At 42.7% G+C, this 25,794-nt stretch overlaps 1 long non-coding RNA gene across 1 annotated transcript in view; it reads right to left on the bottom strand.

Moving 5' to 3' along the window:
- Positions 1–12,746: 12,746 nt before the first annotated feature.
- The window catches only part of LOC141371305 (uncharacterized), a 40,329-nt gene continuing 27,281 nt past the window's right edge, over positions 12,747–25,794 (bottom strand). The window contains exons 3-4 of the long non-coding RNA XR_012376153.1: positions 13,276–13,364; positions 12,747–13,195 (exon numbers count right to left, since the gene is read on the bottom strand). This is a non-coding gene — a long non-coding RNA (uncharacterized lncRNA). The remainder of the gene's footprint in view (positions 13,196–13,275; positions 13,365–25,794) is intronic.

Below are 25,794 nucleotides of genomic sequence, written 5' to 3'. Positions count from 1 at the left end.
TGCTGTCCGTGGGCCAAGCCATGGGCTGGCAGTCATGATGTCTGTGTATGTCTTGACACCCTCTTTCTCCTGACCCCGGGCCCCTCTCAGTGTGTGGATCCTTCAGCCTTCTGCTGGGTCCCTCTGCTGGGACACGAGGAATTATGGATCTCTGTGGGAACCCCAAATAGTATCTCAGGTGCTCTTGCTGCCTCCATTTTCCTTCCTACTCTACCGTGGGGTGCATTCTGAGGGGCTCCCAGTTCCCTCAGAACTACTGAAGTGACATTCAGCATGTCCTGAATTCATCTTACCTGGTTTTTCTAGCATCTCACAAACCTCTCTAAACCACCTTCTCTATCAGACAGGAGGACCACACCTTCCCTGTAATCTTGTCTTCTTCCACACACCCCTAAGCTTTCTTTATCTCTTCCCTGAGTGGAGCTGAGCTTCTCTCAGGACCCATCTTCTTCCTCCATCCTCAGATCCTCTGAGTTTACAAGCTCTTAACCTCCAGAAGCAGCAATCTTTTTTTCTTTTTTCTTTCACTCTCAAAAAGTCACAGATTCTACAAAAGGAAAGTCCTAGCTTTCACAGCTAGTATTTCCAAATATGCTTTGGGAGTCTGATTTGAATGTCCCAAGCTGACCATCTAGTGTTCTGCTCCTATCTGAGTTCTGTTGTCCTGCTGAAGGGATGGATGCTCACCCGCCCAGCTGGAGAGCAACAGCTCAGATAGAAACGACCCGTATTAGTCTCTTGTCACTGCTGTCACAGACTGCCACGAGCTTAGTGACTTAAAATAATGCATCTTCAGACCTGTAAGACAAGGAAGCCAAAATGGCTTTTATCAGACTGGAACCTACGTGTCTGCAGGGCTGCGTTCCTTCTAGAGGCTGTCGGGGAGACTCTGTTTCCCTGCCTTCATCGGCTTCTAGAGGCTGTCTGTACTCCTTGGCTTGCGGTCCTGCATCCCTCGCATTTCCGTTTCTGTCTTCACATCTCCTTCTTGGACTCTGTCCTCTTGCTTCCCCCTTGTAGGGACCTCTGTGATTACACTGGGCTCACCTGGGACGCCCGGGGTAATTTCCCCATTTTAAGACCCTTGATTACATCTTCAAAGCCCTTTTTACCATATAAGGTAACACTGTTACAAATTCCAGGGATTATGATGTGGGCACCTGTAGGGACCATTATTCAGCCTTCCACACTACTGAAAACGAGAAAAAGTTTATATTAAAAAAAAAAACTGCAAGGTATTACCTTGCTCTGTGCTTTAGTTCCTTGTATCCTCCTAACAACCCTATTCATCGAATGCTACTATTCTCATTTGGCAGAAGAGGAAATTAAAGTGAAGTTTGGGCCAGTAATTGTCTGACTCCAAAGCCAGTATTCTCTCCACAACCTCACTCAGGGTCCTTCTTCCTTCACAAGGGCCCCAGCCCACATCAAATTTTCTTTTAACCCCAATCGCCGGACCATATCTTCATGTGGCAACTTTCCATTTGATTGTATACTGTTTGGAGTATATTCAGAGTATAATGTGTGCATGCAGCGTGTGTGTGTGTGTGTGTGTAAGCCTTTCTTATCAGACAGAATCATAAATGCCTAAGCTGGGATGAGATCTATTGCCTCTTTTGAACTGCTACTCCAATAGAGTCACCGTGAGTTGGCCACACAGTAAAAATGTCATAAAAACTTGCTGATTTGATAGTTGGCACTAGAATCTGCATCATCCAGTCAGCCAGCTAAAATGTATTGAGCTTCTGTGGTATGGTAGGCCCTGGGCCTACTTGAGAGACAGAAGTAAAAGACACACTCGCTGTGCGGACGATATCCACAGTCTGATGTACCTATTGTTCCTCTCCCATGGAACGCCAGGCCATGAACCATGCCCTGTTGGATGCTATATGTCAGTTACTAAATCTTCACCGATTTCTGAAATTTAGAGGTGAGCTTTTTGACCCTTTGGTCCCTTTGCTTCTTTTCCTGTGACTCTCTCCTTATTTCTCAGACCATTCCCCTGGACAGCTGCATCCTAATTTTGGATTAACCAAATAAAAGAGCCATTTGGTGGTTCCATTCACAATAAGATAGACACATGAAGCCTGCCACCATACCAGGAGAGGAAACTGTCCAACCTGGTCATTAGGGACCTTAAGGACCTTGGAGTTTTAGGTAATTCAGTATTTAGGTTTCCCAGGTCCCCAAAAAAATCTTATCAAGGGACTATTGGTCATGACACCAGGGTTTTGTAATCAGTATGGTTAAAGGTAGTGGAGGAACTAGAGATGACTTTGGGGCCAATGGGATGGCTACTTACGAAGCCCAAGTGCATGGCTGCCTGACGAGTCCTGCCAGTGAATCCCAGAAGCCTCCACACTGTGTTCATCCTTGGTCACATTAATATTTTCTCTACTTCCTGGCCACCATCCTGTCTTTGTTGAAATGAGGTGGATGTGTGTAGGAAAAGAGAAGTTGAAAAGAAAATAGAAACACTATTAACTATTGTTGGAGCCCACTGAGGGTGAGGCATTCAGTGGGGGGCTTTATGTACAATATTTCATTCATTCTTTCTAAGTATCTCTAAAAATGTAAGTATAATTGTCCCCATGTCCCACAGATTGGGAAATGGATCTCATAGAGGTTAAGTAACTTGACTGAGGTAAAACAGCCAGGCTATGGTGAAGGACATTTTCATATCCTAGTCTCTTCATTTCTCCAAAGCCTACATTGCTCTGATTCAGGAATATACCACGGGGTCTGGCTGGGGGCACTGAAGGATGGCCCTACTGGCGTTTCCTTTGTTTCCCTAAACTACATTCCTTGGACCGATAGTCTGTGACATATAAGTAACATCCATACCCCTTTCACTCTCCCCAAATAGCAGCATCTGTAGTCAAATAACTTTTGGATATGCCACTTTCCCTGGTCTTAGAGAATTATCATAAATTAGCATACCGAAGACCTAAAAAGCCCATCAGTGGAGACAACTTAGGTCAAGCCTACTTTTCCCACATGTATTTCACAATTGTAATGCTGTATTTACAAGAAACATTGCTTCAACTTCTGCGGGAACATATGTGTTCGGGGAACATCCACTTAGCACGTAGGCAGTGCCCAGCTTTGAAGGGAATTCAAGAAAAGTAGAAAGAGACAAAGCCAAAGGAAAGAACCATTTGCTGTTTCCTCCTTTGAAAACAGGCAGATGTCACCAAGGATGGCCAAAGGTGGTGAAAACTTCCCACTCTCTCCTGCGCAATCCTTAGGGAGGGAGCATGTGGGTCACAGACTGCTTCCGGAATCATTATTACAATTATAAGCATTAAGGAGTGCCCTCTCAGTCGATTAGCTGATGCTGCAGAGAATACACTGCAATAATATCACTAGCCTGATTTTCTGGGTCGGGGAGAGCCAAGGAATGGGAAAGAGCCTCTCTCTCCACTTCCCGGAACCTTGTGTGTTTGCCTTCAGCGAATACACCTCAAGATACAATTTTAAATTAAAAAACAAGAAAGTGTATTGGATTAATTCATCATGGCTGGTTTTCTACCTGGAGCAAAACCGACTTTCTAAGCTACCCATCTAAGCTTGCACGGGAAAATGGTACAAAACCCGGGCTGGAGTTTTCACAACACAGTAGCTCCCGGGCAAGTCCAAAATCAAGGGCTGAGGAGTCTGAGGAAGAGCAAGGCAAGAGCCTGGGCTTCTCAGAGGCACCTGTCCCCCATCTCCTAGGTTAACAGGGCTGCCCTGTTCTTGTTGCGCTGTTTTAGCTGCTGATTTTATTGTGCGTTGCTGGCAGATTTTAAGTGGAAAATGCTATGTGGTTAATTATACAGCTAATGAGCTCTGGGGAGTGTGCTTTCAGATTCCCTCGTTCTAGGTGACAAGTGAAGAAAGTGCCACGTAACATCTTCTGCCCTTAGGGAGTGAGTTAAACAGAGTGAAAGTCAGATTTTGAAATGCAGCATATTCATAAGAGGAGCATCTGGATTTCTTAGATTTCTTGCATCAGGTATATCAGTAATGCCTTTCTCTCTTTCTGCAAAGGCCTTTTGTGGAGAGTGGGTTTCCCTGCCTTGGTTATATTCTTTTACACATTTCTTCACGGTGGCACAGCTGTACCTGAAGGGGAGAAAAGAGGTTTACCTTTTACTAGCATCATTTCTTCCCGGTCTTCTGATGGGTCCTACAAGCCTGCAGAAATTCCAGAGCTATCCATGGTGGGTCTGTGTCCCACCAGACAGATGTTAAATGTAATCGACTTTTAAGCACCCTTTCTTAGGAAGCTACCAGAAGCAATTTTCCACGATAAATGAGAAACCAAAAAAGTGGAAGGTGGGGCAGTAAGGCAAACTGACAATCCCACATAGGAGTGCAGTGCAGGAAAACCCCAGAATGAAAATGAGGGGAGGCTCTGGGGATGACAGCTGTGTGGTGGGCCTAGAGGACAAGACAAAAAGCTCTAGCAGGGAGAGTTTAAAAAGGACCGATAGATCACTGGATATGTTTCCTTGTGGAAAAATGAACTAGGAGACTATAGGATGGTCTAGAACAGCTAGCAATAGCTATAGAGAAAATGAAGTAAGTGAAAAAAGTAAGGCAACTATGAAATCCGGATAAAATGAAAAGTTATGCAAGAAAGGAAACATTGATGGTATACTTCTTTAACTACTTATAAGAGAAGTATAATGAGATGAAGAACCTGTAAGTGGAGGGGTAGAGGTTATAAGAAAACTAAATACCTGCTATTATAAGTCATCAGTAGATAATTTCTAAAACTGGCAAATGAAGAAATAGCAATAAAATATATGCTTTGGTTAGCTGTGAAAAAGAGAAAGATGAACTAACAATGAATTAAACCAGACAAAAGTTTTTATTTCTCTCTCACTCGATATAGCTAGACAGTCCAGGGTGGTGGTGATAGTTTTACTCCATAAAATCCTCAGTATAGCCCAGTCTCTTATACTGTTGTTCTGATGGGATAGGCTTCCATTCTCAAGTTAACCTCATGGTTCAGTGTGGCTGCTTAGGTTCCAGCCATTATGTCTGAATCCCAGCCATCCAGAAGGAAGAAAGAATGAAGAAGAGAGCAGTCAAAGGATATGTTTCAGCTGTCTTTTAAGGAAGTCTCCTGAAAGTTACATATATTACTTTTACATACCTTTGACCTGGATTTAGTTGCATAACTATATATAATTAAAAGGAGGACTTGAAAAAATATTTTTTATTCTGGAAATCATGAACTCTGCTAAAAATTGGGGTATGTATCACTATGGGAGAATGGGAAAACAAATATAGAAGAAATGGCCATTTTTTTCTACACATGTTATTTAGAAATATGGGAGTAAATTCCAGAAATATCTAAATTTATTGGAATTAGTTACAGATTGGAAAATGAGGCTTTTGGATGGGGAAGCGTGGTGCATATTATTGCTGTATTTTGTTACAAAATTTTGGTACCTTTATCTCTTAACTTTTTAAGAAATTATATGCACTGTATTATATTGATAAATAAGTTAAAAGAAACAATAGGGGTCCCTGGCATGTGGGTGTGATAGCAGGCCCTGCAGGTTGGGAGGATGTTTCTCTCCATTTTTTCCTCGCCTTTATCCCCTGTTCATTTCTAAACATAAGGTGAATCTGGTATTCTTAAGTTTCATTGCAAATTGAAAAATTATGATTACAAATTACAGAGATAATAATTGGGCTTAGATGGTCTTTCCTCTACTCTACTTTTCTTGTTTTCCTATGAATACAAAGAAAATCTTCCCGGGGAGCCTGGGTGGCTCAGTCAGTGAAGCATCTGCCTTCGGCTCAGGTCATGATCCCAGGGTCCTGGGATCAAGTCTGGCATTGGACTCCTTGCTTGGCGGGGAGCCCGCTTCTCCCTCTGCCTGCCACTCCCCCTGCTTATGCTCTCTCTCTCTCTCTCTCTCTGTTAAATAAATAAAACAAAATCTTAAAAAAAAGAAGATCTTCCCAATAGACATCAGAAGCAATTATGATGGCAATAAACAAGTGACACATCTCAGAGGCTTAAAGAAGATCTGTTTGCTTCCAAGGTGTTAGACACCTCCTTTTGGAAAGCTAAGCATCTTCCTACTGTGGCTTTCCTCTTAATTCATAGCCTTTTAAACTGTAAAAAACAATGAAGTTTTAATCTGGAGATTCTGATTTCACCAGTCCAGATAATAGCTCATGCCAGACTTATCTTCCCAGCTTCTTTGCTGGTAAATGTTTCCCTGTTTCCAAATTCATATCTACCCCTGACTTAGAGAATGTCCCATTGATTCTAGCTTTCTTATCTCAGTGAATGGAAGTGCATGTCATGAATCCTCAGTTCATCTGCTATGTGAAAATGATCCACAGCCACAGAGAAGAAAACAGAATGTTAGATGAGAGAAACACAGTGCAAGTCCCAAGTAAGTGCCTGGGGGAGAGTGATCGAAATAATATCAATAAAATTATTATTGACTGTGTAATCATTATTTAATTGAAGTTCAATTTACTGTAGTTGTATTTACTAAATAGTAGGCTGGATTTTTTACAGGTCATCTCTGATGTTGGACAACTCTGCAAGGCAGGTATTACCATCATCCTGGCTTTAGAGATAATGAAGTAACTCGGACATGTGTCATATCCACACCAAGGTGTAACAGTGAATCAGTGGGGTTTAACTCGGGACTGTCTGACTTCAAAATCCTTGCTCTTTGTTTTTTTTTTGTTTGTTTGTTTTTAAGCTTTATTTATTTATTCGGGGAGGGGAAGAGGGGCAGAGGGAGAGGGAGAGAAAAACTCTAAGCAGACTCCCCGCTGAGCTCCATCTCACAACCCTGAGATCACACCCGAGCAGAAACCCGAGTCCCAGAGCAGAAACCGAGTCCCATGCTAAATGGACTGGGCCACCTAGGCACCCCAAAGTCCTTGCTGTTTGGATGGCATGACTTTGAATTTCTGGTGGCTACCCCATCCTAGGTCCAGGTGTCCAGTATGTTCTGAACATGTCTTAGGTGCTATGCTAGCTTCAATGAAGAACATATAACTGGACCACACAGAATTCATAGTGCTCACTTTCCCTGTTAGAAGTGCTCTGGTTCTGTTGGCCAACTATTCCATTATTATAGGGGATGCTGGCAGTGCCCCATGCATATCCTCTCACCTTTACCATCTCAGTGTGCACCATCTGATTTCAAACGTCCAGCACCTGCATTTCTTTCATCTGGAGCTGTCTGTTGTCACTGGCTTTGCTAACAGGCCAGAAAAACTGGAGAGTTAATCCCACCTGGGAGCTGCTCGCTAGCAATGACTGCTGACACCTGGTGTATCAATAAGCCAACTCCCTCGCCCGTTTTGTGGGATAACTGAGGTGTGCGTCCTATCCCGGCTCCTCCACTCCCCACAGGATTAAGCTATAGTTGTCCACAGCGGTAACTGACTGGATAATGAACCTTTTATTGGCTGCTTCTCTTCCCCTGTCCCTGTTTTCACACCCCTATGGTGTTTCCCATAGCTTCCAAATAATGTATTTGCATTCAGATTCTTGTCTCAGCACTTCCTTGTGACATTAATTCAAACTGAAACAGCCTTCTTGTCTATAGAAGAGTTGAGGACTGGGTGGTTTGGCTTAAAGTACAAACTTCATGGGCGAAGTGAGACTTGAACTTGACCTTGACACGTGGCTGGGATTTGGGTAACAGGTGGGGAGGAGAGAACAGCACAGGTGAAGGTGGCCAGACGTGCAGGGGGGCAGGTGAGGAAATGGGGTGCAGATTGAGGGTGGACTTCGGTTCTGGATGATGAGGTCAGACTGTAATGCAGGAAAAGGGGCACAGTCAGTGGGGGACGGCACTACCACAGGTGTTTGAGCACCAATAGTTGGACCCACTGTTTTTGGAGGCTGTGTCTGGCCGGGAGCAGGCAGATAGGAAGAGGGAGGAGAGTGCTGAGTCAGAGAAGCCAGTGGGAAAATGTCCACGTGATGGAAATAGGAAGAAGCCTGCACCTGAAGTGGAGGCAAAAATACAGTGAGGCAGGGTGGTTGGGAGTCATTTCAAAGGGGAATCCATTGTATTTAGTGGCTGACTAGCTACAAAGGATGCGCGAGATGAGTCAGTGGTGACTGCTCTCCTCAGCCCACAAACCCTATGCCTCAAGCTGTGAGCAACACTAATGACAGGCGGGTGCCGCTGACAGAAACCAATTCCCTCCCATGTTAAAGTGCACTCGGTGTCTAGCTCTCTCTACTTCTCCTTCCAAAGGCCACGCTGAGCTCCTGTTGAATGGTGGCTACTATCTAGAGTACACCTTTCTTTAATTAACTGAAACGACGCTGAAGAGCTTAGGCTGGGGTCAGACTGAGCAGAGCTCATATCTCACTACTGTTTCCCAGGTGTGTGGCCCTGAGCAAGCTTAGTAATGTCCTGAGCCTCGGTTTCCTTAGCTTTTCAATGTGGATAATAGTTAGGAGTTCTTCCTTTATGGTGGTGCTTTGAGGATTTAATGAGATAATATATAGAAATGGTCATCACAGTGTGTGGTACCCCAGTAAGTGCTCAGGAAATGCTGTCGATTATTCCTATCAAGGTAGGCTGAACTGTCTTGCCCTTGCAATGGCCATAAGAAAGAGGACTATTAAAGTAAAAAAAAAAAAATCTTCCTTTTATCTACACCAATATCTGTATCTAAATAGCTATCTCTGTTGTGAAAAATAATTTTCCCTCTACTCTTCTAGGTTCTTGACTGAGAAACCCATGCAATAAAAGGCAGATTAACAGGAGAAAAACAGAATTTTAATAACATGTATACTTCCTGTATACATGGGAGAGACCCAGGAAAACTCAGTAGCTCCCAGACATGGCCCAAGCCACCACCTTAAATACCATCTCCAGCTAAAGGCAGAAGAACATGCTGAAGGGTTGAGGAGGCCAGCTATGGGAGGTGACCGGGAAAAACACAGAAAACAAGGTTAAGTTTGCTATGCAGATTTAAGTCCTTGCTTCTCTGTTGATAAGAGTTTCTAGAGATTTAGAGCCATACTCCTCTTCCTGGTACAGAGAGGGAAACACTCTTACACATGAAGATTTCCCCTATAAGTGTGAATATCCCTCACAAAAGAATAATTTCTATTCAGTTTTCAGAGCTTCACCTGTGTCTGCTGATTCTTAAAAATAATCAGCCTAAAATAATTCTTATACCAAAGGGGCATATTTAGGGATGGTATATTCTGCTCTCCTTAACTATCTATCCATCTGAGACCTAGAAACAGATAATACTGTTCAGGATTCTGCAGGAAGCTTGGCATTAGGATTGTGGATGAAGAAACAATCTTCTCAGCTCTGGACAATTTTTTCATCTCTAGATAACTACAATATTGGGGGAGTTTCTATTCTATTCTTTGTGCCAGAGATCATATCCCATTTCATGGATGGCTTTAAGTCAATAAGTAGGTCTATTTTTTGCTCTGCAAAAGACTTCCAAACACAGTTCATTTCAAACAAAAGTCACCACCCACCTCGCCTCCCTTTCATGCTCCTGACCATGGAAATGGTCCGGCACACATAGAATTCCAGCCCTGCTCAGGTGCTCTGGCGGGGCGGGGGGGGGGGTGGCGGTTGGTGATGTGAATTCTTAAACACAGACCTGTGCTAAATAGGCACAGTTGTCTTGTAGGGCAAGGATGACAAAGGGAATGCACCCTCTTTCATTCTGTTCTCAAGTCCCTGCTGGCTGATTCTTCAGCTGGCCAATTCATAATGCAGCATTTCGAGAGTGGTTATTTAGTCTGAAAAAAGCCTCTGAATTGACCAGGATGTCTTCTTGTGGCATTTTTCTTGGGCTTTCTTGGTGTGCCTGAGGCTTTCTGTTAATCCGGGACTGATTCTTAGGTAAGCCGTTACCTGGGCCTTCTCTCTCCCCCGGCCTCACACCTGCCTGGCTCCGGTTCCCATTGTTGCCCCGTGCACACGCTGCAGGGCACTAGTGAGGCTGGACATGAGCTTGCGCACAGATCAGAGGGGGCCACATGCTGCAGCTTGCAAGCTGACCTCCTGTGACTAACGTCTCCCATTGGATCAAACTGCGTGATTTCAGGTACTTAACAGAAATCCCCGAGTGCTGGAAAGGCCTCTCCTAAACTTCCTCAGTATCAAAATGGCAAAACCCTGAACGGACTGCTCATCTCTGTTTTCAGGGGCTTAGGCCTTCGGCTGAACCGGGGAAGAGAAGATTTCATTAATCCATCCCATCTGGCTTCTTCAGGGCAGGACTCTGTGCACTGAGAGCAACAGCCTGCACGTGTGTAGCTGCCTGGGCGAGGCTTCAGGGGGGAGATGGGGAGTTTGGAGAGAAGGAGATACACATCTTTTAATAAAGGCTGAAATGTTAAATTGCAAAAGAGGAGAAAAAAATCATTTTGTTTCAGTCGGGTGCCAGTATTGGGTCATTATAGAATGGAATGATTTGAGGATTTGGTTTCCTTCTCTAGAAAAGAGCTGGAAAGCTCCTGAATGTGGGGGCACACTTTAGTCTGGTGATGGGTATTAAGGAGGGCACGTTCTGCATGGAGCACTGGGTGTTATATGCAAACAATGAATCATGGAACACTACATCAAAAACTAATGATGTAATGTATGGTGATTAACATAACATAATTTAAAAAAAAAAATTCCAGCCCCTTGCTTCTAGGCAGGACAAGCGTGGTGCGATTTACTTCCCAGAGCTCACTGTGGGATTGGTTGAGACTACTCTTCATCTAAAAGCACACTTTTGCTTAGACTTTTCATCTGCCTTATCCTGCATCCCGAGTTTCACCTGAGAGTGCTCCCTCACTAAATCACGGGCCTAAGAATCCCTGTCTCAGGCTCTGCATCTGCAGAACCCAACCCAAGACACCTGGCTTATACTGATGGCAGGTCGAGAGCTGATTGGCTTCTTCGTCAGAGGTAGTGTGAAGTAGTGCTCTCCCTTCTCTCTCCCACGGTGCCCTCTGAGTAGATTCCAACTTAATTGCGGCACGCAAAGGTTTCTCGTAGGATATAGCTTCCCTGACTATGATCCTCTTTAAATTAAAAACATATTTTTTAAAAGACTTAGTTATTTCAGAGAGAGAGAGAGAGAGAGAGCATGCATGAGTGGGAGAGGCAGAGGGAGAGGAGAATCCCAAGCAGTCTCCAAGTTGAGCATGGAGCCGGACACCGGGATCGACCTCATAGCCCTGAGATCATGACCTGAGCCAAAACCAAGAGTAGGAGGCTTAACTGACTGAGCCACCCAGGCACCCCTTAACTAAAAAATGAAAAGGAAAAAAATCTTCACTGCCTATGAGCTAGATTTCAGCTGGACTTTGTCAGTATGGCATGGGATTCTTAGAAGTTTTCTACTAATAAGAAAGTGACTCTCCTCCCCCAACATACTTCCACAATTACCCAAGTACTCCAGAAAATTACACTTTTGATGTTCATTCCATGTATATCACTTCCTTCTGCCAAAATCATGACTTTGAAACTCTTGTGTTTCCTCTTAGAACTAATTATCATAGTTCCTCTAAGTGTATTGGAGCGCCCTTTCCTTTCCAAAAATTCTATCCATATAAATGTTCCAAAAAAATGAATACTTTTTATTTCATTTTTGTAGGGCTTTTATTCTGAATGGTTTAATTTAACACTAGTGAGAGGGAACTTGAGCACATGAATGGAAGATCCTGGTAGAAAGTGTAAGAATTCCAGGGCAATGGCTTTCTCTAGCATTATCCCCTCTGTATTATTCTGTCTCTTGGTCCAAAGGAAATGTCTTAGATTGGGCTCCTTTTGTAGAAGCACACCCTGAGAAAAGAATTTATGTGCAAATGACTTATTAAGGAAGTCCTATGATGAGGAGTAGGAAGGCAGTGGGAGCATAAACAGGGGTGGGGTGGAAACCGACATTTCTGCTTTTTTTCTATGTGGGCAAGACAGCTCCAGCAGCCTGAGGAGGTGTCCGAAATCAGTCACAGGTGCAGCATGTTCAAAGTCAACTGAATCAGAACCTGGGAGAGGAATACACAGAAACAGTAAAAGGACCCCCCCACAAGGGGATCTGGGTGGAGCACTGAGAGACTCCACTTCAGGGAAGAAACTACACAGAGGAGTAGAACATTTGGTCCAAACAGATCTGAATTTGAGGCATTGAGGCCAAAGAATATGCTCTGTGCTACATTCCAGCCACCATGTTGCTGTACACCAACTGTCAGATGTCCCAGCCCACCCTGCTTGCTCTATGGTGACAATGGTCAAACTCCTTTGGGGCCTATTGTCAGACAGTTCTGAGTTAATCACGTTTTTATACAGTCAGCTGGGGTTGGGTAAATCAAACCTATTGTGGGCGTATATTCTGATAACTGTGGATGTCAATGTCGGTGTGAGCGGCTGAAGGTTCATGAAGCTGTGAACTAAAGGGAATCAGGTCATGCCATCCCCAAATCTGCTTTGGCATGGTGATTATTTTGAGCTGAAGGCACTTGAGAAATAGCAGATACAGAGAAAGGGCTCTCTGCCCTCACCCTTTCTACCTAAAAGCAGACATAGAATTTCCTGTGAGAAAGGTGCCCCACCTGTACCAGGGAGATAAGAACACTCTTATCTCCAGAGACTGGGAATTAATGCCCAAATGGACATGTACAAACAAACCTACCAAACTAATCCTTCCCTTCCGTTAGTTTCCCCCGTGTACTTCCTAGTGACCGCTCCACAATTTCCTCCATCCAGCCCAAGCCCCTCTGTCTTGTGACATCCCTTCAATTTATTGTTCTTTACGTAAAAAGGGCTATAAGCTTTTGAGCCTAATAGCTTCTTCAGGTCTTCGTTTTCCTTCTGAAAGCTCTCATGTACACCTAAACATTTTAAATCAATGTGTATGCTGTATGCTTTCCTCCTGCCACTCTGTCTTATGTCATTTTAATTCTTAGGCCAACCACAGAACCCAAGAGGGTAGAAGGAAGTTGTTCTTCCCCTACAGAACTCAAGGAGCAAAACCAGCAGATCATCGTTTCCTAGAAGTGCTTTGAGGGGTTGGTTTACAAATCTCCATGGATATAGCAAGCAGAGCAGGTGCATGATTCCTGAAGAGTATGGCAGTCTTGTGGCTGCCCCCTGGAGTGCATGGAAGATTCTCAAGCAGTCTTTCTGGGACTTGAAGCAGGTGAGCACAGATAAGAGAGGACAGAGTGGCCCTGTTGCTGTGAAGACGGAAAACCGGAAATAAGTCCACGTGTGATAGGTTGCTGATAGGGAAATTTCCTTTGTCCCAGAATGTTACCTGTGCAGCAAATCTGAAAACAATGGTACCCCACATTCTGAAGAGCTGCAAGAGAATAACATAGGGGACCCAGGTAGGTTTGCCAGAATCTGCAAATAAAAATATAGAAGAGCCATTTAAGTTTGAATTCCAGATAAACAATAAATTACTTTTAGTATTACTAAATGTTGTAGCACAATAAAAAATTATTAAGTATGTCCCATGCCATACTTAGGACATAATCTTACAGAAACAATTTGTTTTCTTATCTGAAATGTAAATTTAACTGGCAGTCCTGTAGTTTATCTGGCAACCTCAGGTCCAACACTTGCAAGCCAGGGCTTATCAAAATGTGGCAGGAGCATCTCCTCTCTCACCTGTTGGCAGCCCAGCCCCACGGCCCCGCCTGTTTACATACTGAGAAGACTGGAGGAAGAGAGGCTCAGTGTGTAGAGAGAGCCTTCTGGGGAGTGAGGTTGTCCTCTTCTTGCCCCACAGAGGAGGGAGCGAGAGTTGTGTTTTTCTGTCTTAAAGCAAGAAAGATGCAAAATCCTTGAGGGCACTTATAAAGATTAGAGGTACATGCCCCGCAAGGAGAGGAGATCTTCTGATTGGATAGATTCTCTGGTTGGTTAGATTCTCTGATTGGATAGAATCTCACTGATTAGCCCCTGTGCCCATGGAGCAGGGGAGACAGAGAGGAGGCAGAGGGTGGGGAGGCAGGGGAGGGTGCTCCCACCATTTGGCTTGGCAAAGATGAGCCCAAGCATCCAGAGGATGTTGCACAAGGTAGCTGGGCTTGAGCTGTTCTGATAAACCCCCTGGAGGGATGCTTGCTGGGCAGGGGAGAGCCTACCAGCAGAGGCCAATGGGAATGCCACTGGGCAGAGGCTGGGGGGTGATAGAGCTGGACTCCCCACTTCAATGAACGGTGGGATAGGGAGAAATCTCAAGGCTCTGTGATAACTCACCCCCTGTGCTTACCAGCACTTGGAGGCCTAACCCAGGGTCTCGAGGTCCTGAGGCTAGAAGGTGAAGGCCAGAGAAGCAGCCACATCCAGGGAGAAGAGGCAGGTCTCCATGGCCAAGGAAGTAATGATGGTTCTGCTCTCCCTGCCTCCTCTGGCTCCATCTGTTCCTCAATCTCGGAAGAGGTGGAGCCTAGGACGGAGGGAGAGTGGTGTGTGTAAGCCCCCCCACCCAACACACACACTGTGTCTTCAGCCTCAAGTCTAATTGGGGGGAGGGGGCGGAGAGCTTTGAGGCGCCCATAAGATCAACATTTAAAACTGGGCCAAACCTATTTTAATAATGAAAGTTGACGAAATACTTTGGAATCTACCCAAGATGTTGTAAAGAGAAAATGTGGATTTGATAAAGTGGGGATAAAAGCAGAGATCGGAAGGAAAAGGACTCTTTTTATGTCTAACTCCTAGGGGCATAAAAACGCTCGTAAACCAATACCATCTAGCAAAGCGGAATCCAAGAAGGGCAGATTCCCCTGGTTGATGTGATAGCTGGGGCTCTGGGACGGGCTACCCACGGAGGGGATGTGGTCTGGTCGCCCTTGCCTGCGGCACTGCCCGATGAGCGGGGAAGGGAGAGGCACCCCTGCCAGGCTGGAGACACTGGGAGAAGTCTCCTTCCAAAATACAGCCCCACGCAGGGAGGGGAGGAGCCGCCTGAGACCACGCCCCCAGATGACCTTGGGCGGGGGAGGGGGGTCTCGATTTGAATGTGTGTGTAAATAACTGAACTATCGCGGGTGCCTTTTAAATGAGGATTATAGCCAACAAAAGTTTAAGTTGGTAAACTGTGCCAGTTATTTAAATCATCTCTCGTTGATATTGGGATAATTTCTGCTTATATGCAACATCACTCAGTATATGCATATGAAAATACATTCATGTAAAAACGCCTTTGGTATGATGGATTCTTCGATTCTCCTCCCATTCTGATTGCATTCTTATGAATAAAAGTTCCTCGGTGAAAACCCAGCCGACAGCTGTGCTGATGATGTACGAGGCAAGGATGGACCCCGTTCTCATTTCCACGCTTGCGACTGCCCCGCAGGGCTTAGCGAGGTAAGAACTTGCATATGTCGGTGAAATGGGAAGCCCTGACGCAGGGGTTGCTGCTTGGAAGCGGATCTGATTAAGAAGGCAGGCCCCATTTTTCCATAGTCAATTCCAGCTGACAATCTTTGCTCTAAGCTCTACTTTCTTTGGTCCCTTTCACCAAGTCAGACACAATGCCTTGCGGGTTTTTTTGTTTTTGTTTTTGTTTTTGTTTTGCTGCAGAAGCATTTTTCCAGCTTGCTAATCCACGACTTTTAAAATGATGGGTAAATAATATTCATATTGGGGCGCCTGGGTGGCTCAGATGGTTAAGCGTCTGCCTTCGGCTCAGGTCATGATCCCAGGGTTCTGAAATCGAGTCCCGCATTGGGCTCCCTGCTCCTTGGGAGCCTGCTTCTCCCTCTGCTTCTCTCTTTCTCTCTCTCCTCCTCTGTCTCTCATGAATAAATAAATAAATAAAAAATCTTTAAAAAATAATATTCATATTGATCTTGCAAATCGGACTTTGCAAATAACTAGCCTTTTCCCATATACCATAATCGCTCAAGTCAAAATGGGCCATCACAAGTTCGCAAAGCTGGACGGAAAAGAGGCAGTATTTAAAAATCATAGTTGTATTGAATAATGAGGTTGAGAGGTTAGCAAAATTCTCTTATTTTTTGTTTCCTGGCTGGCTCATTAGGTCGGGTGATTTTTTGGAGAGGATTATCATGAAATAACGTCTATTGTCTATAGCGTGGTGCCCTTGAGAAAATTATTTAACCTCTTTGCACCTCAGTTGTGTCCTGCTTAAAGAGGATAATAATATTTACCTCTTAGAGTTGTTAAGGTTAAATAGCCTTTTATAAATTTCTGTCTGTATAAATCTGTCTGAGTATAGGTCTAGAAATAGATACACAGCTATAGACAGAATCTTTGATCTGTTCCCAGCACATAGAAAACCCGTAATAGATATTATTTTGGGTAGTACTGCTACTACTGTCATTATTATCAGTTTTCAAGGTAGTAAGAGAGCAGTGCCACACAGTAGAAAGAGCACATATACGTTTTAGGGAAAGCGAATCCTCAAGATATGGTTTTGCCACTTACTGTGAGATCTTGGGTGAAGTTAATGCACCAAGGAGCTGCATCACCATATTCCATAAGGAATTTAGCTTTTCTCCTGTTAATCTGTCTTATGTCAATTTAATTCTCATGTCCAGCTGAAAAACCCTAAGATGGTAACGGTAACAATTTACCTCCTTTACAATGCCGATGTAACCACGACCACCATCAAGACATAGGACATTTCCAGAAAGTTCCCTTGTGCCCCTTTGGAGTCAACCCCCCCTGCTCCTCCAACCCCCTGTCTCAGGAAACCAGTGATTTGTTTCCTGTCATCATAGATGAGTTTGGGGATTATACTCTGTGCACTCCTCTGTGTCTGGCTTCTTTTGCACAGAATAATGTTGTATGTATCAATAGTTCATTCTTTTTATTGCTAAGCAGTAATCCTGTCTCTGAATTTTTACTACTTTTTTGTCCATTCACCTCTAGTTGGACACTTAACACCTAATTCTGGTACCATTTTTTTTTTTTGGTACTTCCCTCTATATTTTTTCTCTTACAGCTAGTTTATAATGAAAACAGGGAAGATGATATATCACCAGAGCCCCAATTTTTCTATGAATTCCAGGGTTGGTTTCAAGTAACATACTCAGTAGTAATTGGGCACCTGGTCAAATTGTTCTCTGTGATATAAAATGGAATCGCCCTGCCATACCATCTGTTTTCTTAAGCCATTGGTTTATGTGAACTCATAGCCACTGCTCAGCCAAGGCAATTTCATTGATTCCTGGTTGCTACTTACTCCATTAGAGTCAAGCTCAGTTATTCACTAAAAGCTTAAGTGACTCATTTAATAATATTTCTTTGGCTACCTACACTTAACTTTTGTGTTTTATGATATCATAACAGAATGGATACTTTCAGCTATGTAGCTGATTCATAAAGCCCTTAAAATATCTCTAAGCTGCTAATTATTACCCGGAGCTAGTTTGCAAAGCAAACTTGTGACACACACACACACACACACACACACACACACACACACACACTACAGATATACATAGAGGAAATATATCTTATATGTATCCATGTATATATGAATCCTTTTCACTTTATATTAGAAAATAAAGATTATGCTATGCCAATAAAGCCTCTTGTAAACACTTTTTACTGGCTGCATATTAATCTTTTGTGTGGATGTGCCATAATTAACTTAATTATTTCCCTATAATGAAAATTTTAGGTGGTTTCACTTTCCTCTCTAATATAGAAATACTCCAAAGACCATATGTGGGCACATACAATTCTCTGTATCACTTTGTCTTCTTAACTACTGGTTTTTGATTAAAAAAAAAAAAAAGCACTTCATGCTGTGACCTTGAATTTTCTTCTTTTCCCTCTACAGTGAATAGATATCTGTGCTAAGTCACTGATACAAATATTAATTTCTAGGAAGGTTTCTGGTGTCTAGGAACTCTGAAGAAAGTCCAGTGGCCTTTTAGTGCTCTTGGATTTAATGTTACAAAGACCATTATTTTTCAAATTTCTTAGAAAGCCTTCTGCTGTTAACCTGAAGCTCATCAGTATTAAGGGTAACATCCCATATCACAAATATCAATGTTGTCTAAGGGAGTTCTAGCTCAGGTCACAGTACAATAAGACGTGGAATTGGGTGCTGGGAAAAAAAAAACATTCTAGAAAGATCCACAATGATATTCAATAAAAAGTTATCTTCATTCTATAAATTTTCAAATATCTGGCCATTTGGTTTATAGTGGGTGAATTTATTTTAGCCATATTATTTACAAATTTAGAAGTGCAATATTTGTTTTATCATATTAAACAAAGAGGAGATTGAAAACAACGTATAGGATATTTATGCATCTGGTTTTAGCTGGTCATGAGCAGACTTCTCCAATGATAATTCAAATTTAATCACAAATCTTGTGCAATTACCTCTAGCAGAATGTTTCTGAGGGCCTCAGGCAGGTGGAGACAATCACTGTGTCACAAATGAATTTGCTTACAACATTTATGGTTTGGAAACAATCTCTGGCATTGGTCAAGGTAAAATAGCATTTTTTTCTAGTCTGAAAATTATTATCATTTATCCTTATATCCTCCCCTTTTTGTCACATTCTGTCAGGATGGTCAGTATTGTGGAGATGAGGAGAAATGTGGGGTTAGGGGCCAGGAAACCACTAGAAATATTTACTCTTTTGGTATGTAATTATTTATACATTACAAAATGTAGGCAGATTAAACATGTTTCCCAGGCCCAAAGGATGACCCTTGGAGATAAAGAGTATGGGAAATTCCTGGCAGGAGGCTGCTAGAGAAGGCAATACCTTAATTCTCTGTGTAAACTGACGTTAAGTCCTAGGTTCTGCCTCAAGAAGTAAGTATGTGGGCCGAACGGACCCAAAGAAACAAAGCAAAGGCTCTGAGACCTGAACAGGTCAATCCCTGAGTGATAACATGAGCGAGTCCAAACCAAACAATACAATGAAGGCTTTGAAAACTCAACTGACATTGAAACCATCATGCACAGAAGGTGAGGAAGAACCCGTAGTCTGAATGTGAGTTGACTGCTTGCTATAACATCAGCAATATAACCCTTTCACTGTCTCCTGAAAAATGTGCATATTACCCATAGTCTTAAACATAACACTCAAAATGTCCAGATACAATCCAATCCAAAATTACTCAACAAAAATGAGCCAGAAAGATTTGCCAAATTTTAAAGAAAAAAGACAATCAGGTGTCAAACATATAATTACCTAGAAATTAGAATTATCAGTTAGACTTTAAACTTGTTATTATAACCATACTTAATGAGGTAAGGCCAAACATTCTTGAAATGAATGGAAAGAAAAAGATCTCAGCACAAAATAAGAAACTATCAAAAGGAGCAAACATAAAGTTGAGAAAGTGAAAAATACAGTATATGAAATGAAAAAACTCACTGGATGAAATCCATAGTAGAGTGGAGATGAGAGATGAAAGAGTCAGTGAGCTTAAAGGTATATCAATAGAAATTATCACATTTGGATAAGAGAGAAAAGATTTTAAGAGATCAACAGAGCCTCAGGCTCCTATGGGGCAACATCAAATGGTCTACCATTCATATTACTGAAGTACCAGAAAAATATAAGAATGAAACATGCAGAAAAAAAATATTTGAAGAAATATTGTCTGAGAATTCCCAAATTAGATGAAAGACATGAACTTACTGTATCAAGAAGGTCTGTTAACCCCAAGCAGGAAAAAACCCAAAGAAAACTATCCATAGTATTTGAATAGCTATGGATCAATAGCATATCAAGAACCATAGCATTACATTAACCATAAATGGTCTAGCACATTAATAGACAATAATTGTCAGATTGGACAAGCAAAATGCCAACAAAAAAATGAAGATCCAGCTTTTAGCTATCCATTACTATCCTACTTTAAATATAATAATAAACCATGAGAGACTCTGGACTCTGGGAAACAAACTGAAGGTTTCAGAGGGGAGGGGGGAAAGGGGATGGGGTAGCCTGGTGATGGGTATTGAAGAGGGCAGGTGTTCTGATGAGCACAGGGTGTTTTACGCAACTAATGAATCATTGAACATTACATCAAAAACTAATGATGTACTATACAGTGGCTAACTCAACAAAGTAAAAAAATAAAAATAAATATAATCACATAAGTAGGTTAGGAGTAAATCATGGAAAAAATATACTATGCAAACATTAATGAAAAGAAAGCTGGAGTGACTATATTAATATCAAACATCGTAGACTTCACAACCAGAAAAATTACTAGGGATAAAGAAGGACATTACATGATGATAAAATGGTAAGTTCACTAAAAAGAAGCAATCCTAAATATCTACTTACTTAAAATGAGAGCTTTAAAATACAAATCCATTAAAAAACTGACGGAACTGAGATGAAAAGTAGACAAATCCACACAAACCACTGAGAGGTTACATGGAAGGACTTCAACTTGACTGTTCCCTCAATTATATGTGAGACCACAGCACCCTTGAAAAAACCTTAACATCACTAGTAATTAAAAAAATGAAAATTAAAATCACGAGATACCAACTATACACTTAACCAAATTTCTAAAGTTAAAAAAAAAACAGAAGACTGACAATATGATCAAGTGTCAAGTGCTGGTAAGGATGTGGAACAGCTGAAATTCTTACGCATTGCTGGTAGGAATGAAAAGTACTGCAGCCCCTTTAGAGAGTAGTTTGGTTGGCAGTTTTTTTTTTTTAAGATTTTATTTATTTATTCATGAGAGACAGAGGGAGAGAGAGGGAAAGAGAGAAGCAGAGGGAGAAGCAGGCTCCCAAGGAGCAGGGAGCCCGATGCGGGACTCAATCCCAGGACCCTGGGATCATGACCTGAGCCGAAGGCAGACGCTCAACCATCTGAGCCACCTAGGCGCCCTGGTTGGCAGTTTCTTGTCAGCCAAGCTTATACTTTGCATTTGACCTAGTATCCCCTCCCCCCCAAAATCTGTAAATGAATGATCACAGCAGTTGTATTTCATAATTTACAGAAACTGGAAAAGATGAGCTTCAGCTGATGCCTGGGTAGAATCGTGCAACAGAGTACTACCCAGCAGTAAAAAGGAGTAAAATACTGAAACAAGCACCCATGTGGATGAATCTCGGATGTATTACGCTAAGCATAAGAAGCCTGACAAAAGGCTACATACCATCTCGTTTATATGATATTCTAGGATAAAACCATAGGACCAGAGAGCGAATCAGTAGTTGCCAGGACTTAAGGGAGGGGAGGCTGTGCATATAGAGGGGAAGCATGGAGGAATTATTTGGAGGTGATGAAGCTGTCTTGTACTTTAGTGTCATGATGGTTATGCAACTCTAGGTATTTGTCAAAACTCATAGAATTTCATGCTCCCCCCCAAAATTGAATTTAACTGTATGCGAATTATTAAAAGGCACCTGAAATTGTTCTGCTGCCCCCAACCATATCCCCAGACATTCTCTCCACCCCTGTTTTCTTGCGAATTCTATACAAGCAGGAAACTGGGACTGGGAGAGGGAGAGAGAGCTGTTGAAGTCATGAGTCACTGGCCTCATCACACAACTGCTGTTGTGTGTTCTCATGCCCGCAGGGCACTTTAGGAGGATGATGTGCATTTGGAAGTCTGTCTGTAGCACATTTGCTGATTTTGCTGTCCCGAGCCTTTTTGAGGAGGTGGCAAAGAGAATTAGAGGTTGCAGGGTGAAAAGAGAGCCACAGAATGCAGCAGCTCCACTTTTGATGTGACAAGGAGAAATGAATTGGCCATGAGCATGGCTGAATTGTTCTTCAGCAACTCATGCACAAGGCATATCGGCCGGGCAAGAGTACCCCAGTAGTAAAAAGCTATGTGTACTGGCTGTAGGAAAGGGATTTTGAACAAGTCGGAAGAAGAAAATAACAATCCAGTGCCTTCTAGCTCCTATGACCTGGCGATGCAATGGCAGGGTGACAAAAATGGATTGATCAGAATGAGGTGTGTAGATAAAAGAAAGCCAAGGGGTTTATTCTGCTATCTGTCTAGGTACTTAGAAAACACCCAAGTAGAGAGGCTCTGGAGGAGATTACAACTGAGATTTTGGATTTTGAGGAGAGGCTTGGGCAAGAGCAGAGTTGAAGGATGGCTTAGCTTCCAGCACCATGCCATTATGGCAGCCTTCAGGCAGAAGTGAGCCTCCCTTATCTCAGCCAGACTGATCCTAATCTCTTCCTTGTCCCCCTCCTCCACCTGGGTCCCCCTTAGTGCCAGACAAGAGAACTCAGAAGGCTTGTAAGAGGCCTGGGATGCCAGACAGTTCTATCGCAACTGGCCTTCCCCTACGGTTCAATCGACTCCCACTTTTTTTTCCCCCTAGAGTGAACACATGCTTGGAGTTCTAAAGTAGATTGGCATTTTTAAGTTGCCAAACAATGGAAAAGTATAGAATCTGCCCAGGATAGGCAACAGGAAGATTCAACAGAGAACGGCCAAAGAGAATGGCTGAAAAAAAAAAAAATCAAACAGTTTCACACTTGTATCCAGCCAAGTTCAGACTGTTCAACAGATTTGCTTTATACAGATAGTTTCACATCAAGTGCCTTTAGAATATGCTAGTTGTGGTGGATGAGAAAGCAGCCCCCTTTTCAACTGCTCCCTGGCTTCAGGAAACCTTGTACTCCAGGATCCAGTCCCAGATTTAGGAAGTGTTTCTTAGGGCAAAGGTAGTTTCAGGATTGATTCCACCTTGGGAGCATTTTGGAGGCAATACATCAGGTATCTAAACCAGTTTTGCTTTGACTTTTAGGAAACAAGACAACACATTGATGGTGTTAGTTTATCCAGCAAATCCCAATTTTGAAAGCAAAAATTGAAATGTATCATGTGCCCACAATGTGCCAGAACTATGTTAGCTTTGGATACACTCTGGCTCATAGAATTCACACAAGGGTAAAAGGAAAGGATTATGAAGGTGAAAACTTAAAGAAGTTTTAATAAACTTAAAATAAGAAGGTAGAGTAACAGTCAAATGTTATATAGCTAGTAATATTAATTCTAGGATTCTTTCTTTAAAAACTATGCTCATTCTGCTGCTTTACAGATTAACACAGTTGAAGGCTTACATCTCCTTTATCAGTCTGTTTAAAACGATTTCCTTTCATCTACTAACCACCTCCTACCTGGCTCTCTTCTTCCTTTCACCAGATTTCTTGGCAGAAGAAAGTTGAGGCTGCCAAGACTTTCTTTTTCTTTTCTTTTTCTTTTTTTTTTAAGATTTATTTATTTATTTGAGAGAGAGAGCACGCACACACGTGCGGAGGGAGAGAATCTCAAGCAGACTCCCTGTCGAGCACAGAGCCTATCACAGGGCTAGATCCCATGACCCATAAGATCATAACCTGATCCAGAATCATGAGTTGGATGCTCAACTGACTGAGCCACTCAGGTGATCATGCTGCTGAGGCTTTCTTAAAGGTTTGGGTCTGAAAGTTCTCACCAAATGCCAAGACAGTTTGTGTTTGTTCAGTTGAGTAGTAGATAAAGTAGATGTCTTGCATTTATGGAGAATATGTACCTTAAACATATGTAAATGACTTTCCCCAAGAAGGGAGGCTGAGAAAATAGTTAATTCTCATCTCCCATCTCTCACTAACTTTGGGGCAGCCACTGTCTGTGTACTCACAAGTCACAAGTCCAGCATTCGCAATTTCTGTGCCCGAGGATCACTTTTTCTGCTGACACCTGGGACTCCCCGCCCAAGGGCTTTCTCTGGTGGCAGGAGCAAGCTCAGTCTGTGCTGGAGGAGGCTGGAAATTCTGATGATTTCATGCTCTCCTAGCAAACCCCTATCAGTTATGGACCAAAGTTGGAGGATAAATATCCCAACTGCTTCTTCCCTTGGATGAGACACTCTGAAATGTCTGTACCCAGTCTCCCAGAGGAACCCCAGGGGATTGAGTCCCATTAGCTCACAGAAATGTTCTGCTGAGTAATGTATCTTATATTAGTTTCCTTTTCTTGCCTTTCTTACTTCCCCACTCCACAAACAAAACTTCCTGGGATCACCTCCTAAATAAATTACATGTATCCAATCCTTGTCTCAGGGTCTGCTTATGGGAATCCATCCAAAGACCCATTTCAAAGGAAGGTGGCATTTCTCACACTTTTATGTTCCCTGTTTACATTTGAAATCATGTATGTTAAATATGCATCCAATCAGACTACTATCTCAACAGAATCTTGTTCTATTAGTTGCAAGTCATGTTTCTCTCCTGAAAATGTCATCTTCCTTACTTTCTATACACACCAAGTCATGTACATGGCCCACCACATATTGCACAATTTCCCCTCTGCTTTTGCTCTTTAATGCTTTTCAGGTTAATAACCTCTTTTGGTTCACCTGATTCCAGGGAACTATTTCAAATTGTTTGAAATGGTTCAAATGGGGGAACTGTGTGCTCTCTTCTTCCTCTCATTATGCTATCGCTAAATGGAGATAACAGAGCGACAGACTCCAGCTGATTGTCCCTGACCATTCATAATTGGAACAGATGGGCAGTGGCGGCTATCAGCTAGAAGTGAGGTGACATATCTCTCTAGGGAAACAAAATGACCTGATGTAGTTGAGTCTACCTTTTTTTGTGGGAGTGGCAGGAGAGAACTGTGTCTCCTAGAATAAAAAGGGAAGCAGGGTGCCTCCTCAGAAGCACTGTGTACATATGTTGTCCAGGTGTGTGATCACGTGTATACACACATTTACAACAGCTACTCTACCAGAGAGAAAAATAAACTCTGTTTTCTTTTGAGCAAAATATCTCAACACCAGCTATGGTTACTCATAGTTCAGAACTTGTGTGTTTGTTTATTGAGAGCTCTGTGGTTTTTCTTCTCCCGCATTTCCTACTTCCTCTTTCTCCTCCTCAATAACTGAGAGGTGTGTGAAATCCTGTGAAGTTTGGGAAGAGGAAGTCTACAGTTACTCACCATTCTTATACATTTATGGAGTGGGTTTATTATTACTCCAGCTTGTGTGTGAAGTGAGCTTTAACAATGCCCTCCCTCCCCCAACCAAGATGTCCACACCCTAATCCCCAGAACCTTTGAATGAACCCTTCTATGAGAAAGGGCGCTTTGCTGATGTGATTAAGTGAAAGATCTTGAAATGAGAGATTATCCTGGATTATCCACGTGAGCCCAAAAGGTAATCAGAATGTCCCTATAAGAGTGCCTGGCTGGCTCAGTTGGAAGAGTGAGCAACTCTTGACCTCCGGGTCGTGGGTTCCAGCCCAATGTTGGGGGAAGACATGACTAAATTAAAGAAAATAATTAATTTAAAAACATGTACCTATAAGAAGGAGGCAGAGGGAAATGTCAGCACAAAAGAGGAAAAGGCAATATGGCAGCAGAAGTAGAGATTCGAGTGATGGGGCCACATGCCGGAGAATGTCCCCAGCCACGAGAAACTGCAAGAGGCAAGGATTGGATTCTCCTCCAGACCCTCTGGAAGGAAACCAGTCTTCTTAACACCTTGATTTTAGCCTTGTAAGACTCATTTTGCACCTCTGAACTCAAGAATGGTAAGAGAATAAATTTGTGTCATCTAAAGCCATTAAACGTGTGGTAATTTGTTATAGCGCAACAAGAAATGAATACAAGGCACCAAAACTGCTGAAACTGCTTGAAAATTTGTACCAGATGGTTGATGAACTGTCATGTGAATTGTTCAGGGAAGTTTTTTGCTCTTGCTCCTAGTTTCAATCTATACATTCCTGTCACTGGTGAAGGCTTATGGTGGATATTCCCAGATTCAGCGAACACAACAAAGTCTGGAGTGATGGTTTGACTAAGGAAGAGGAGGTGGTGAGGCTCATGCCTGAAAGTGAAAGAG

The sequence above is a fragment of the Callorhinus ursinus genome, unplaced genomic scaffold (genome assembly GCF_003265705.2).
Source record: "Callorhinus ursinus isolate GAN/ISIS: 27379988/994484 unplaced genomic scaffold, GSC_fseal_2.0 scaffold1, whole genome shotgun sequence".
In the NCBI taxonomy this organism is placed as follows: Eukaryota; Metazoa; Chordata; class Mammalia; order Carnivora; family Otariidae; genus Callorhinus; species Callorhinus ursinus.
Note: the sequence above shows the minus strand (reverse complement) of the source record. Positions and strands in the feature narration are given on the sequence as shown.